Below are 17,044 nucleotides of genomic sequence, written 5' to 3'. Positions count from 1 at the left end.
AAAACATATTAGGCTTTAGAATCGCTCAATTCTGATGTCCGAGATAGGAGTTAGGTTAAAATTACGATGTTGAGTTAAGATAAGCATGAAACAAACACAAAAAATCGGGCTTCTTCTGAGCTCATGAACCCCGTAGAAATGGTAAAAAACCAATTCAGGCTTTTGCATCGCTCAATTCCAATGTCCGAGCTAGGAGTTAGGCCTAAATTACAATTTTGGGCACGGATGAGTAGTAAACAGACACAAAAAATTTGACTCCAAGAAATTCAGCTTCTGAGCTCGCGAACCCCTTAGAAATGGAAAAAAAAAACACGTCAGGCTTTGGAATCGCTTAATTCAACCGTCCGAGATAGTAGTTAAGTTGAAATTACGATGTTGGGCCAAGATGAGCATGAAACTACACGAAAAATTGGACTTCAACGAATTCAGCGTCTAAGTCACGAACCCCTTAGAAATGGTAAAAAACGAATTCAGGCTTTTGAATTGCTCAATTCTGATGTCCGAGTTAGGAGTTAGGCCCAAATTACGATGTTGGGCCAAGATGAGCAGGAAACAGACACGAAAAATCGGACTTCAACAAATTCTGCTTCTGAGCATACGGACCCCTTACAAATGGTAAAAAAAAAATATTCAGGCTTTTGAATCGCTCAATTCTGATGTCTGAGCTAGGAGTTAGGCCTAAATTACGATTTTGGGCATATATGAGTAGTAAACAGACACAAAAAATCTGACTGCAAGGAATTCAACTTCTGCGCTCATGAACCCCTTTGAAATGGTAAAAAAACATGTAAGGCTTTGGAATCGCTCAATCATGATGTCCGAGCTAGGACCTAGGCCCAAATTACGATTTTGGGCCAAGATGAGCAAGAAACGGACGCGGAAAATCGAACTTCAATGAATTCAGCTTCTGAGCTCACGAACCCCTTAGAAATAGTAAAAAAAAACAATGCAAGCTTTTGAATCTCTCAATTCTGATGTCCGAGCTAGGAGTTAGGTCCAAATTACGATTTTGGGTCCTCATGAGAAGGACACAGACGCAGACGCGAAAAATTAGGCTGCAAAGAATTCAGCTTCTGAACTCACGAACCCGTTATAAATGGTAAAAAAAACATGTCAGATTTTCGAATCGTTCTATTCGGATGTCCGAGCTAGAAATTAGGCCCAAATTACAATTTTAGTTCCAGGTGAGCAAGAAATTAACTTATGAGCTCACAAACCCCTTACAATTGATGAAAAAATCATGTTAGTCTTTGGAATCGCTCAATTCTGATGTACGACCTATGAGTTAGGCCCAAATTACGATTTTAGGCACAAATGAGTAGTAAACAGACACAAAAAATCAGACTGCAAGGAATTCAGCTTCTAAGCTCACGAACCCCTTCGAAATGGTTAAAAAAAACATGTCAAGCTTTGGAATCGCTCAATTATGATGTCTGAGCTAGTAGTTAGGCCCAAATTACGATCTTGGGCCAAGATGAGTAGGAAACAAATACGAAAAATCGGACTTCAACGAATTCAACTTTTGAGCTCACGAACCCTTTAGAAATGGTAAAAAAAAAATTCAGGCTTTTGAATCGCTCAATTCTGATGTCCGAGCTAGGAGTTAGGCCCAAATTGCGATTTTGGGCCAAGCTGAGCAAGAAACGGACGCGAAAAATTGGACTTCAACTGTAACAGCCCGAATTCTCCCGACCAGCTTACAGAGGATTAAGCACAGCGAAAGAGACTCTGGTCGAGACAACCCGAACTATTACCATCACACTCACCGAACTACATCGGAGAATGTGGAACTCAATTTCCAACTCTATTCAAATTAATTAACTATTGCAACTACGTTTTGATTCTCAGACTCTATTCCCATAAATTTCTACAGAAAATCCGGCAGAATTTCCTTTGAAAATAGGACAACGCTAAAGCAAAAAATAATATGAACCTGTTACAATTTCAATTTATAAAAAATATTTCCAAATCCCAAAGCTGAACAACCTCAACGCTCTCGCGGAGCAACAACCAACAGAGAATTAGGAGCACTAGCTAACGGTTCTTAAATGTAGAAAATACATTATAGAAAATAAACGATTTAACTATTACAAGAGGAGCGTCCTCACTTCAATAACAAATATAATACTGCACCATCTCGTATCTGCTTCAGCTTGCAAAAGAATAACTCACGGCTTCAACCTGCAACATATAAGATACTGCCACCCACCAAGTGACAGGCCACAGAAATGACAAAACAACGTACACACATCAGCAAAGCTGAGTACTAACCCATAAACAAGAGTAACACATGCTTTGGTGGCTTTTACTTGAAAATGATCCAGCAGTCAACATAATCACATTGTCATAACATACATCACATCAACTCATGTTGACAACATACTTATACATCTTTATCTGATTGTTCCTTTTCTACTACATCGTCATTCACATAAAAGTAACCCAATAACGTAACTTCAAACAATCTTGTAACTGATATAACTTATATAGAAACTGATTAGTCAACCTTTCAACATATCACGATCCCTTATGAGGAATCTGGGTTACCAACTCTGATATAAGCAATATACTTTACTTCCTTTAATTGATTTTTTATCAGAATCCAAACTTATGCTTTCATACTCTATTAATCAATCCTTTAAATTGTCCTACACAAACCTTTATCAGGCAACAAAAAACATAATAACTTTCCCTATCGTAACGATTCCTTATCGGGAATTCAATAACGAGATACGATTCCTTATCAGGAATCCACATAACAAGATATGATTCCTTATCAGGAATCTAACGTTAATATCACTTACCATGATATGCCTCCTTATCAGGAAACCAATATCGATATTCATATTCATATACTGAATAAACATTCACTACTTACCTGATATGATTCCTTATCGGGAATCCAATATCGAAACAACTTACCACGATACGATTCCTTATCGGGAATCCATTATCGATATAACTTTCATACTCTGAGATAACATTCCTTTTAACCAGGGGGAAAGAGAACGCGGCGGAGGAGACAAAGCTTACACTCCGACAGTGGGGGTCGTTACCCAACCATTCGCTTTACTTTTGGCCAATAACCGCGACTAGTCCGGAGTACATTTTTCCGCTGATTTCATCAGCCATCCACAGGTTTCACATTACCTGATATAACGCCCGATTATCGCCCCACAGAGTAATGGGCAAGTTTCCCTGTGGGGCCCCCAAGGTTCACAGTCCATGGGGCACTGTTCATGTCACCTCATCCGTCGACTCAGACGAGGCTACTTTCCCCTTTCAGCTTCCTTTCGATTATTGTTCATAACTCAATCGCCGTTCTTAGAACTATTCCATAGTTATAGTAATCTTTGACAATCATTGAACAACAAGCAAGGCTTTCTCTTAGAGAGTTATAATCATTAAGTATTTCGAGGCCAATATAGTTATGCATTTCGATTCAACTCAATTACAATTACAAAACATACTTACCACACAAGTAACCATATATTCTGTAAAATACCCAACCTAGTGACAATAGGTCTCTCAGCTAGAATTAACTAGCGAGAGTTACTAACCCGATCCACACATCACATACTTTTGCATATAGATAGTTCATATTCTTTTTCACTTCACCGATATCTATGTAGACTGATCTCAATAATGATAATAACCGTTATCAAACACCATCAACAATTACAATAAGTCTCTCTCTTAGAATTAACTAAGGAGAGTTAGCGTAGATTCCACAACTCGAGATTCATGAAACAAGGGTCGATTAGACCTAATCAATTATGGGCCATGTTATCTCGTAAGTTCGATTCCAATACCATTATAAATGTCAACAATTAATGGATCATATTCTTACTTAGTATAGCGAGTCAAGCTCCCTTCTAATTAGAAGCCATTTAAGTATGTAACTCAAACTACTTTAAAGTAATGCACAAACTTGCACTTACTTAAGTAATCTCATAAACCAACTTAGTCCTCCGAATTCTAATCAATCAACATCACTTTATTATATTATTCTATTTATAGCTATCCAGCTAAAATACTTTATCAGACACATCTTCACCGATCTACTCCATAGTTAAGTAATCTAACTTTCATACTCTTCACATTATTATAGTATTAGTTAATCCTTTCTTTGACTTCATGTGAGGTTATTAATTAGGTTGACCCATTTAAACAGTCTACTCAAACCATTCTTCCCCATAGTATCATTGATAACTCTAGTCAGATTTTCATATAAATAATCTTTTATTTATAGAATCACGCCCAACCAATTCTAGAACATTTAGCTATAAATAGAACACTATCACTCACTTACCACATCAATCAACTTATTAATATAGTATATACTTTAACAAAATGATACCGTATAATTAGAATTCTAATTATATATTAGGTATGCCACCTTCCACAATTGAGTGAACTTCCATCAACAACGTAGAAACAACTTTCACGTATCGCATAAACAAAATCAATAACATAATTTCATTACTATATCAATCTGGCACTCAAGTCGCCTTTAAACGCTAATAAAGACCATTTAAGTCAAAACCAGGACTTCTATATCATAATTAACAATGAACTCGAACAACGTACTATTCTAATTGATAACATGAATATTATTTAAGGATTAACAACTTTCTATTATCATTAGAATAACCAAGCAATATAGATTAACTCTTAATAGCTCAGAACATTCTAATTCTTTAACCATTAACTATTAACAAGTATTTCTCCTCAAGTTTAATTATATAAAACTAACTCAATCAACTTTCTTAAATATAAATGTTTCACGAGTCTAATTACAACTCTTTGATTAGGAGACAATAAAACTAACATAATTAATTCTATACCAATAAGCTTCTAAGAATAATCACCGCTCTTTGAATAACTCAGTCACGGTTTCATTTCAATGATATCAAGTAATATCATAAATCATTTCTTGTTCTTCTTAGAATGAACTCTTCTACTTATTCAAATGACAACCTCTAATCGAACACATAATTCAATTAGATTTCCTTACTACCCAACATAGCTAAAGTATGACTTCCATTAATCATGCTAAACTAACATGTCTTATTAAACCAGTTCAAGAACTTAAATTTACTAATCTTCCGCAAAACTAACATTATTATCAATCTAATTTATCAACCAAGTATGGGTACATAACCAATATGCATTTCCCACTACCAATTTACAACAATATAATGATACTCTATTTATAAAAACAATCAATATAAACACAATCCAATTTAATATACAAATTCACCAACAACAATAATTCAGCCCCATCAATACCACATAATCAACAACCACAATTCACCATCAAATTATCAACCATTATCATAATTCAAAGGAAGGATCAGAGGGGTTAGTACCTCTGCTCATGTGAGCAGCGAAGAAGAACAGAAGGCAGAGAGTTTCGGTGAGGCGGCTGAGCATCAAGGAAACGACTAACCATCGACAACGATGTCCGAAAGGGAGGTGAGCCCCGGCGAAGCCAACGAATCATGGTGCGATGCGAGTCCGTCAAGGCGGCAAACTGGCGGTGCGATGCAGGGCAGCAGCAAACACGAGCAACACCACACACGAGAGAGAGAGGAACAGGAGCTGCGAAGTGCAGCGCAAGTCTCCGACAGCCTCGAAAAACGTCGGCGAGGCAGGAGGGTGGAGCTCCGGCGGTATCCGACGAGATGAGAAAGGAAGAAAAGGGTTTTGCGTTTCGCGTTTTTCACGGGTAGGAGGGAGTATGGGGTTTTTACGGGAGAGTGAGGAGATTAGTTTTAAGGGGTTTGAGTTTGGGATAAGCCAAACTAAACCGACAAGGGTAAGGGTGGGTTGGACTTTAGGTTTCTATTTTGGGAAAAAATACAACTAAGCTAGTTCGCATAAAACTCAATATATGAATTACTAATAATAATTTCGTAAAATTAAGTAAATAATTATTTTTACAATACGACAAATAAAATTCATACTCCATAACTCAAATAAAATAAGATTTTCGGAACATAATTAATTTAATAATTATAATTAACTTTTAAATAAACGTTGTTAAAATTAGGGCTATTACATCAACGTATGCAGCTTATGAGCTCACGAACCCCTTAAACATGGTAAAAAAAACATTACAGGCTTTTGAATCGCTCAATTTTAAGGTCTGAGCTAGGAGTTAGTCCCAAATTACAATTTTGAGCCAAGATGAGAAGGACACAGATACGAAAAATTAGGCTGCAAGGAATTTAGCTTATGAGCTCACGAACCCCTTAGAAATGGCAAAAAAACATGTCAGTCTTTGGAATCGCTCAATTGTGATGTCCGAGATACGAGTTATGTCGAAATTAATGTGTTGGGCCAACATGAGCATAAAACAGAAACGAAATATCGGACTTCAACGAATTCAGCTTCTGAGCTCACGAACCCCTTAGAAATAGTAAAAAACCAATTCAGGCTTTTGAATCGCTCAATTATGATGTACGAGCTATGAGTTAGGCCCAATTTACTATTTTAGGCACAGATGAGTAGTAAACAGACACAAAAAATCTAACTGCAAGGAATTCAGCTTATGAGCTCACCAACCCCTTAGAAATGGTAAAAAAACATGTCAGGCTTTGGAATCGCTCAATTATGATGTCCGAGCTAGGAGTTAGGCCCAAATTACGATGTTGGGGCAAGATGAGCAGGAAACAGACACGAAAAATTGGAGTTCAAAGAATTCAGCTTCTAAGCTTACGAAACCCTTACAAATGGTAAAAAAAACAATTCAGGCTGTTGAATCGCTCAATTCTGATGTCCGAGTTAGAAGTTAGGATCAAATTACGATTTGGGGCCAAGATGAGCAAGAAACGAACGCGAAAAATCGGATTAGGCTTTTGAATTGCTCAATTATGATGTCTGAGCTAGGAGTTCGGCCCAAATTACGGTTTTGGGCATAGATAAGTAGTAAACAGACACAAAAAATCTGACTACAAGGAATTCAGCTTCTGAGCTCACGAACCCCTTTGAAATGGTAAAAAAAACATGTTAGGCTTTGGAATCGCTCAATTATGATGTCCGAGCTAGGAGCTAGGCCCAAATTACGATTTTGGGCCAAGATGAGCAAGAAACAGACATGAAAAATCGGACTTGAACGAATTCAGCTTCTGAGCTTACAAACCCCTTACAAATGGTTAAAAAAATAATTCAGCCTTTTGAATCGCTTTATTCTGATGTCCGAGTTAGAAGTTAGAACCAAATTACGATTTTGGGCCAGGGTGACCAAGAAACGGACGCGAAAAATAAGACTTCAACTAATTTAGCTTCTCAACTCACGAACCCCTTAGAAATGGTAAAAAACCAATTCAGGCTTTTGAATCGCTCAATTCTGATGTCCTAGCTAGGAGTTAGGCCCAAATTACGGTTTTGAGCATAGATAAGTAGTAAACAGACACAAAAAATCCGACTGCAATAAATTCAGCTTCTGAGCTCACGAGCCCCTTAGAAATGGTAAAAAAAAAACATGTCAGGCTTTGGAATCGCTCAATTCTGATGTCCGAGATAGGAGTTAGGTCGATATTACGATGTTGGGCCAAGATGAGCATGAAACAGACACGAAAAATCGAACTTCAACGAATTCAACTTCTGAGCTCACGAACCCCTTAGAGATTGTAAACAAAATATGTCAGGCTTTGGAATCGCTCAATTCTGATGTTCGAGCTAGGAGTTAGTCCCAAATTACGATTTTAGGCCAGGATGAGCAAGAAACGGACGCGAAAAATTGGACTTCAACGAATTCAGCTTCTGAGCACACGAACCCCATAGATATAGTAAAAAAACATGTTAGGCTTTAGAATCGCTCAATTCTGATGTCCGAGATAGGAGTTAGGTTGAAATTATGATGTTGGGCTAAGATAAGCATGAAACAGACACGAAAAATCAGGCTTCAAAGAATTCAGCTTCCGCGTTCACGAACCCCTTTGAAATGGTAAAAAAACCAATATAGGCTTTTGCATCGCTCAATTCTGATGTCCGAGCTAGGAGTTAGGCCCAAATTACGATATTGGGTCAAGATGAGCATAACGACCCCTTACAAATGGTAAAAAAAAAACAATTCAGGCTTTGGAATCGCTCAATTCTGATGCACGAGCTAGAAGTTAGGCCCAAATTACGATTTTAGGCACAAATGAGTAGTAAACAGACACAAAAAATCAGACTGCAAGGAATTCAGCTTCTAAGCTCACGAACCGCTTAGAAATGGTAAAAAAAAAACATGTCAGGCTTTGGAATCGCTCAATTATGATGTCCGAGCTAGGAGTTAGGCCCAAATTACGATGTTGGGCCAAGATGAGTAGGAAACAAACACGAAAAATAGGACTTCAATGAATTCAACTTATGAGCTCACGAACACTTTAGAAATGGTAAAAATACAATCCAGGCTTTTGAATCGCTCAATTCTGATGTCCGAGCTAGGAGTTAGGCCAAATTGCGATTTTGGGCCAAGATGAGCAAGAAACGGACGCGAAAAATCGGACTTCAACGAATTCAGCTTATGAGCTCACGAACCCCTTGAAAATGGTAAAAATACATTACAGGCTTTTGAATCGCTCAATTTTGAGGTCCGAGCTAGGAGTTAGTCCCAAATTACTATTTTGAGCCAAGATGAGAAGGACACAGACACGAAAAATTAGGCTGCAAGGAATTCAGCTTCTGAGCTCACGAACCTCTTAGAAATGGCCAAAAAACATGTCAGGCTTTGGAAATGCTCAATTCTGATATCCGAGATATGAGTTATGTCGAAATTAATGTTTTGGGCCAACATGAGCATAAAACAGAAACGAAAAATCGGACTTCAACGAATTCAGTTTCTGAGCACACGAACCCCTTGGAAATAGTAAAAAAAACATGTTAGGCTTTGGAATCGCTCAATTATGATGTCCGAGCTAGGAGTTATGCCCAATTTACGATGTTCGGCCAAGATGAGCATGAAACAGACACGAAAAATTGGAGTTCAAAGAATTCAGCTTCTGAGCTTACGAACCCCTTAGAAATAGTAAAAAAACATGTAAGGCTTTGTAATCGCTCAATTATGATGTCCGAGCTAGAAGTTAGGTCGGAATTACGATTTTGGGCCAAGATGAGCAAGAAACGGACGCGAAAAGTCGAACTTCAACCAATTTAGATTCTTAACTCACGAAACCTTTAGGAATGGTAAAAAACCAATTCAGGCTTTTGAATCGCTCAATTCTGATGTCTGAGCTAGGAGTTAGGCCCAAATTACGATTTTGGGCTGAGTTAGGTCCAAATTACGATGTTGGGCCTATATGAGCATGAAACAGACACGAAAAATCGGACTTCAACGAATTCAAATTCCGAGCTCATGAACCCCTTAGATATGGTAAACATTAATTCAGGCTTTTGAATCGCTCAATTCTGAGGTCCGAGCTAGGAGTTAGGCCCAAATTACGGTTTTGGGCATAGATCAGTAGTAAACAGACACAAAAAATATGACTGCAAGGAATTCAGCTTCTGAGCTCACGAACCCTTAGAAATGGTAAAAAAAACATGTCATGCTTTGGAATCGCTCAATTCTGATGTCCGAGATAGGAGTTAGGTCGACATTACGATGTTGGGCCAAGATGAGCATGAAACAGACACGAAAAATCGGACTTCAACTAATTCAGCTTCTGAGCCCAGGAACCCCTTAGAAATGGTAAAAAAAAAAATTCAGGCTTTTGAATCGCTCAATTTTGATGTCCGAGCTAGGAGTTAGGCCCAAATTATGGTTTCGGGCATAGATCAGTAGTAAACAGACACAAAAAAATCTGACAGCAAGGAAATCACCTTATGAGCTCACGAACCCCTTAGAAATGGTAAAAAAAACATGTTAGGCTTTGGAATTGCTCAATTCTAATGTTCGAGATAGGAGTTAGGTCGAAATTACGATGTTGGGCCAAGATGAGCATGAAACAGACACGAAAAATCGGACTTCAACGATTTCAGCTTCTCAGCTCACGAACCCTATAGATATGGTAAAAAACCAATTCAGGCTTTTGAATCCCTCAATTCTGAGGTCCGAGCTAGGAGTTAGGCCCAAATTACGGTTTTGGGCTTAGATCAGTAGTAAGCTGACACAAAAAATTTGACTGCAAGGAATTCAGCTTCTGAGCTCACGAACCCCTTAGAAATGGTAAAAAAAACATGTCAGGCTTTGGAATCGCTCAATTCTGATGTTCGAGATAGGAGTTAGGTCGAAATTACGATGTTGGGCCAAGATGAGCATGAAACAGACGCGAAAAATCGGACTTCAACAAATTCAACTTCTGAGCTCACGAAACCCTTAGAAATGGTAAAAAACCAATTCAGGCTTTTGAATCGCTCAATTCTGAGGTCCGAGCTAGGAGTTAGGCCCAAATTACGGTTTTGGGCATAGATCAGTAGTAAGCAGACACAAAAAATTTGACTGCAAGGAATTCAGCTTCTGAGCTCACGAACCCCTTAGAAATGGTAAAAAAACATGTCAGGCTTTGGAATCGCTCAATTCTGATGTTCGAGATTGGAGTTAGGTCGAAATTACGATGTTGGGCCAAGATGAGCATGAAACAGACAAGAAAAATCGGACTTCAACAAATTCAGCTTATGAGCTCACGAAACCCTTAGAAATGGTAAAAAACCAATTCAGGCTTTTGAATCGCTCAATTCTGAGGTCCGAGCTAGGAGTTAGGCCCAAATTACGGTTTTGGGCATAGATCAGTAGTAAACAAACACAAAAAATCTGACTGCAAGGAATTCAGCTTCTGAGCTCACGAACCCCTTAGAAATGGTAAAAAAAACATGTCATGCTTTTGAATCGCTCAATTCTGATGTCCGAGATAGGAGTTAGATCGAAATTACGATGTTGGGCCAAGATGAGCATGAAACAGACACGAAAAATCGGACTTTAACGAATTCAGCTTCTGAGCTCACGAGATAGGAGTTAGATCGAAATTACGATGTTGGGCCAAGCTGAGCATGAAACAGACTCGAAAAATCGGACTTTAACGAATTCAGCTTCTGAGCTCACGAACCCTTTAGTAATGGTAAAAAAACAAATTCAGGCTTTTGAATCGCTCAATTCTGATGTCCGAGCTAGGAGTTAGGCCCAAATTATGGTTTTGGGCATAGATCAGTAGTAAACAGACATAAAAAATCTGAATGCAAGGAATTCAGCTTCTGAGCTCACGAACCCCTTAGAAATGGTAAAAAAAAACATGTCAGGCTTTGGAATTGCTCAATTATGATGTTCGAGATAGGAGTTAGGTCGAAATTACGATGTTGGGCCAAGGTGAGCATGAAACAGACAAGAAAAATCGAACTTCAACGAATTCAGCTTCTGAGCTCACGAACCCCTTAGATATGGTAAAAAACCAATTCAGGCTTTTGAATCGCTCAATTCTGAAGTCCGAGCTAGGAGTTAGGCCTAAATTACGGTTTTGGGCATAGATCAGTAGTAAGCAGACACAAAAAATTTGATTGCAAGGAATTCAGCTTCAGAGCTCACGAACCCCTTAGAAATGGTAAAAAAAACATTTCATGCTTTGGAATCGCTCAATTCTGATGTTCGAGATAGGAGTTAGGTCGAAATTACGATGTTGGGCGAAGATGAGCATGAAACAGACACGAAAAATCGGACTTCAACAAATTCAGCTTCTAAGCTCACGAACCCCTTAGAAATGGTAAAAAACCAATTCAAGCTTTTGAATCGCTCAATTCTGAGGTCCGAGCTAGGAGTTAGGCCCAAATTACGGTTTTGGGCATAGATCAGTAGTAAACAGACACAAAAAATCTGACTGCAAGGAATTCAGCTTCTGAGCTCACGAACCCCTTAGAAATGGTAAAAAAACATGTCAGGCTTTGGAATCGCTCAATTCTGATGTTCGAGATAGGAGTTAGGTCGAAATTACGATGTTGGGTGATGTGTTCATTATTCATCGATTATTTGCTCTAATCCCCTTAGTTTTGATAGTCGATTTGGGCTCTTTTGAGCCCTTTTCTTGTGGATTTGATGTGTTTGGAGCTCTTGTCGTATTTTGCAGGTTTTGATGCAGATTAGGCACTTTGTGCATTTATCTGAGTCGCGACACGGAAGTCTAGCACTCACACATGGTCCAAGGAGCATCCGGAAAACCACGCAAGCATTTCGATTGGATTCCACGAAGAAAAAGCTAAGGAAAAGATTCCGCCCGGTCGACCGGGCGGTGTGGCCCGACCGGGCGAGTCTTCGGACTTAACTGCTGCAGAAATGGAAGCTAGAACTGCTTACGCGCCCGACCGGGCGAACTACAACACTTAGGATTTTTCATCCTTTATTTCGCCCGGCCAACCGGGCGACCAGACGAAGAAAAACGCTTACGCGCCCGACCGGGCGAGCTCGCCTGGTTGACCGGGCGGAATTTCTCATTTGTCGTAAATTTCTGATCACCGTCGCCCGACCGGGCGGACTCTCAGGACGCGATTTTTCGGGTTTTTTTAGCCGGTTCTGTATTTAGTATAAATAGGTTTTTAGTATTTTCGTTGAACCTATCTTATTTTCTACGTTTTTAGGGCAAAACACTTAGTTTATTCTCTCTATTTTGTTGAACTTTTACATTGGAAGATTATATAGATCGTCGATTTCCTTTTCATCGTTCTTCAATCATTTGGTATTCTTCTCTACTTAGTTTAATTTATGAATTCTTTTACTTTGATTATGTTTATTGCTTTCATACATCATGAGTGAGTAGTCTATTTCTAGGGTTTAGAGAGGGAAGCCATGTTTATACCTTTTTATTGTGGTTTGATGTTCTTCAATAATTGGATTGAATTAGAATAATTCCTATTGATTTGTTATACTTGTTTAATTCATGTAATTGCGCAATATCATGAGTTATGTTTAGCTAATAAGAATTAGAATCGAAAGATCATATTCATTAGAGGCTTATTACAATAGGTAGATTTGATTATGTTGAGCGACCGTACTGGCATATGTTAATCTAGGAGTTGTTAATGCCTGACCAAGGATTAACGAAATACTTATTATTGAACCTCAATCCAAGTGTTGTTGAACTATATTATATTGATTAAACTGGTATAAGCATGGTGGACCGATCGATTGCCCTAGGTTTTTAATTATTTGATAAATCCCATTTTTCTGCGTTCTAGTTTATCTAGTTAGTTATTAATTCCTCAATTATTTTCCTCTCTGGAAGTAGTTAGATAATTGAACATAAATCTGTAGAACTCCTCTCCCTGTGGATCGACCCGTATTTGCCAGTTTCTGCTAAACAGACACCGTGCACTTGCGGTATATTTTAAAACACATCAAGTTTTTGGCGCCGTTGCCGGGGAGACGGCTAGTTTCTATAGCTTTCTGATTAATTATTTGACTATTTCTGCTGTCTCATTGGAACTTCAAGTTCCAATTGAGGCCATCTCACTGCACATTTTTCTTTGTTTCTTTTATGCCCAGGTCTAAAAGAACAGGTTCTCCAGTTCAGACTGATCCTGATCTTGAGAAAACCATCCGGCAGCTCAAGAAGACACAAAAGAAGAAAAAGCAGTCTGCTAATCAGAAAAAAACCACGGAAGAACCAACTGAACCAATTATGCCTCCTAAGTCGCTGAAATCTTATGGGGTACCTTCTCCTGGCAATGTTCCCACAGGCCCTACTATGCCTGATATACAAGCAGTCAACTTCGAAATCAAGCCTGGCCTCATAATGATCCAGCAGAATCATTTGGTGGCATCCATCTGAAGACCCTGCAAATCATTTACAACGGTTTCAACACTTGTCGTACCGTTAAGCACCAAGGGGTCACTCCTGATCAGTTGAAGGTTATGGTCTTTGAATTTTCACTAAAGGACAAGGCACAGAAGTGGCTGAATGATGTTAATGAAACTGAGTGGAGTGCTATATCTGAAGCATTCCTGAAAGAGTACTACCCTCCCACCAAAACTGCAGAAATAAGACACAAGCTTGCCACCTTCCAACAAGAACCTGATGAAACACTGAAGGAAGCATGGAATAGGTTTAAGGATCTGCAGAGAGAATGCCCACACCACAATCTGGATAAGTGGTTCATCACCCAAGCATTCTACAATGGTCTACAACCTCATATCAAGAGCACATTGATTCATCTGCAGGGGGTGTCTTCCTAGATAAGGGGGTAGATGAAGGATAGATTTTCTGGCCAACTTAGCAGGAATGATCATAGTTCCTCCAGGACTACTACAAAGAAGAAATTGGATGTTGATGCATATGCTTTGTTGTCCTCACAAGTAGCACAGTTGAGCATGAAGATGGACTCACTGAAATCTTCGCAATCTATCTCCTCCCATGAGTATTAATGCGATGTCCTCCATGGCTCCTATTACTTCCTCCTTTTGTGAAGTGTGTGGTATTCAAGGCCACTTTGGTCATGATTGTTCTACAGTCAACCTGATCCGAATCAGATGGAGCATGCCAATGCTTTTCAGCAGAGACCACACAACCCCTATTCTAACACTTACAACCCAGGTTGGAGAGATCACCCCAATTTCTCCTATAAGAGCAACAATGTCCAAAATCCTCAACCTCCACCACAATCTTCCTACCAACCACCACATCAAAACCCACCACAACATGCTGCTAGACACCATATTATCAAGGGGCTCCTCAGAACCCCTCCTGGTTTCAATAGGCCTTCACCCCAAGGCTATCAGCAGCAAGCTCCTCATAATAACAGCTCTCAAGAGCCTACTATGTCTGATCTAATGAAAATGATGGTTTCTATGCAGAAAAATCATGAGGAGAGCATCAAGGAGCTGAAGAACACCACCAAGCATTTGGAGACTCAACTTGCTCAGGTGGCTGGAAATAATGCACAAGGCAACCAGGTCATCTGCCGGGGCAACCAATTCCTAAAGAAACCGCTAATGCTGTCACTCTTCGAAGCGGTACACAATATGATGCCCCACCTATGCCTACTGATGATTCAATACCTCCAGTTCAGAATGATGCTGTGGATGACAATGAAGGTGAGGATAGCTCCAGAACTGAAGTTGAGCGCGGGAAAGTGGATGACCAGAGAAAGCAAGGAGAAGGTTACTGATTCTCCTACTCCACCACTACCTTTCCCCCATAGGATGCAAAAATCAAAGGTCGATCAACAACTTGGTAAATTTATGTCTATGGTCAAAAATCTTGAGGTAACAGTTCCTTTCACTGATTTAATTTCTCAAGTACCTGTGTATGCCAAGTTTCTGAAAGATATGAATACTAAAAAGAAAGATTTTGGTGGGATAGATAGGGTTGCTTTAACTGAAGAATGTAGTGCTGTTCTGCAAAATAAAATTCCACCAAATTAAAAGATCCTGGTAGTTTTTCCAGTCCCTGTCATGTGGGTGCTCTGTTTATAGATAAGGCTTTGTGTGATCTAGGTGCTAGTGTATCTGTTATGCCTTTATCTGTCTGTAATAAACTGAACTTGGGTGCTTTAAAGTGCACACAGATTACTTTACAGATGGCTGATCGATCTGTGAAGTATCCTTTGGGTATTTTAGAGGATGTCCCTGTTAGAGTTGGAAAATTTTATATTCCTGTGGACTTTGTAGTACTTGATATGGAAGAAGATAGTCAAATTCCCATTATTTTGGGTAGACCTTTTTTATGTACTGCTGGTGCTGTTATTGATGTAAAATCTGGCTCTCTGACTTTGAGTGTTGGTGATGATACTATTACTTTTAAGTTAACCAATGCTATTAAGTCCCCTATGCTTGAGCACACATGTTGCAGGATTGACATACTCGATGAGATCTCTGGAGTTAGTTTTTCAATTTCTGTCTGATGAATTATTGGAGACAAGTCTTGATCTCACTGATGATCTTGACATTGATACGGTAGCAGATTGTAAGGTAATGGAGACTATTTGCTCTACTTCCGAACCACAGGTAAAGAAGTTAGAACTTAAACCTTTACCTTCTCACCTCAAATATGCATTTCTTGATGATGCTGAGGAATGTCCTGTGATTGTCAGTACTAAACTCACAGATAGCCAGCTTTCACAACTTCTTACAGTGCTTCGCATGCACAAGAAGGCTATTGGGTATAGTATTGATGATCTAAAGGGCATTAGTCCTGATTTCTGCATGCATAGAATTAATTTGGAAGAAAATCACCGCCCTTGCATACAACCTCAAAGACGTTTGAATCCTAATATGCAAGAGGTGGTGAAAAAGGAAATTATGAAACTACTTGACGCGGGCATCATCTACCCCATCTCAGATTCTAAGTGGGTGAGCCCGGTTCAAGTTGTTCCTAAAAGGGGGGGGGGGCCTACTGTTGTTAAGAATGATAAGGATGAACTAATTCCTACTCGTACTGTTACAGGTTGGCGGATGTGTATTGACTATCGCAGATTAAACATGCCACTCTGAAAGATCATTTCCCTCTCCCTTTTATTGATCAGATGTTAGAAAGATTAGCAAAACATAACTTTTTCTGTTATTTGGATGGATATTCAGGTTTCTTTCAGATTCCCATTCACCCAGCTGATCAGGAGAAGACGACGTTCACTTGCCCCTATGGCACTTTTGCATATCGCAGAATGCCATTTGGTTTGTGCAACGCCCCTGCCACATTTCAGAGATGTATGATGGCCATTTTTTTCTGATTTCATCGAAAATATCATGGAGGTATTTATGGATGATTTTAGTGTTTATGGTTCTGACTTTGATGTGTGTTTGCATAATCTCTCTAAAATTCTGAAACGATGTTCTGAGGTTAACCTGGTTCTTAATTGGGAAAAGTGCCACTTTATGGTGAATGATGGAGTGGTACTTGGACATCTCATATCTGAGCGTGGCATCCAGGTGGACAGAGCAAAAATTGAGGTGATTGAGAAACTTCCCTCCTCCTGTGAATGTCAAGGGAGTAGGAGTTTTCTGGGTCACGCGGGTTTCTATCGCAGATTTATAAAAGACTTTTCAAAAATTGCGAAACCCCTTATCAATTGTTGCTCAAGGATGCCACCTTTGATTTTACTGATCGTGTGTGGAGTCTTTTGACAGGATTAAGGAAGC

The 17,044-nt window shown here is 39.2% G+C and overlaps 1 non-coding gene across 1 annotated transcript; it reads right to left on the bottom strand.

Annotated features, from left to right (window-relative positions):
• Window positions 1-13,945: 13,945 nt before the first annotated feature.
• On the bottom strand, window positions 13,946-14,052 carry LOC125499218 (small nucleolar RNA R71). Its single transcript, XR_007275935.2, has one exon. It is a non-coding gene; the product is annotated as a small nucleolar RNA R71 (small nucleolar RNA).
• Window positions 14,053-17,044: the final 2,992 nt, after the last annotated feature.

The sequence above is a fragment of the Beta vulgaris genome, chromosome 6 (assembly GCF_026745355.1).
Source record: "Beta vulgaris subsp. vulgaris cultivar EL10 chromosome 6, EL10.2, whole genome shotgun sequence".
Classification (NCBI taxonomy): Eukaryota; Viridiplantae; Streptophyta; class Magnoliopsida; order Caryophyllales; family Amaranthaceae; genus Beta; species Beta vulgaris.
This window is presented reverse-complemented; position numbering and strand designations above follow the sequence as displayed.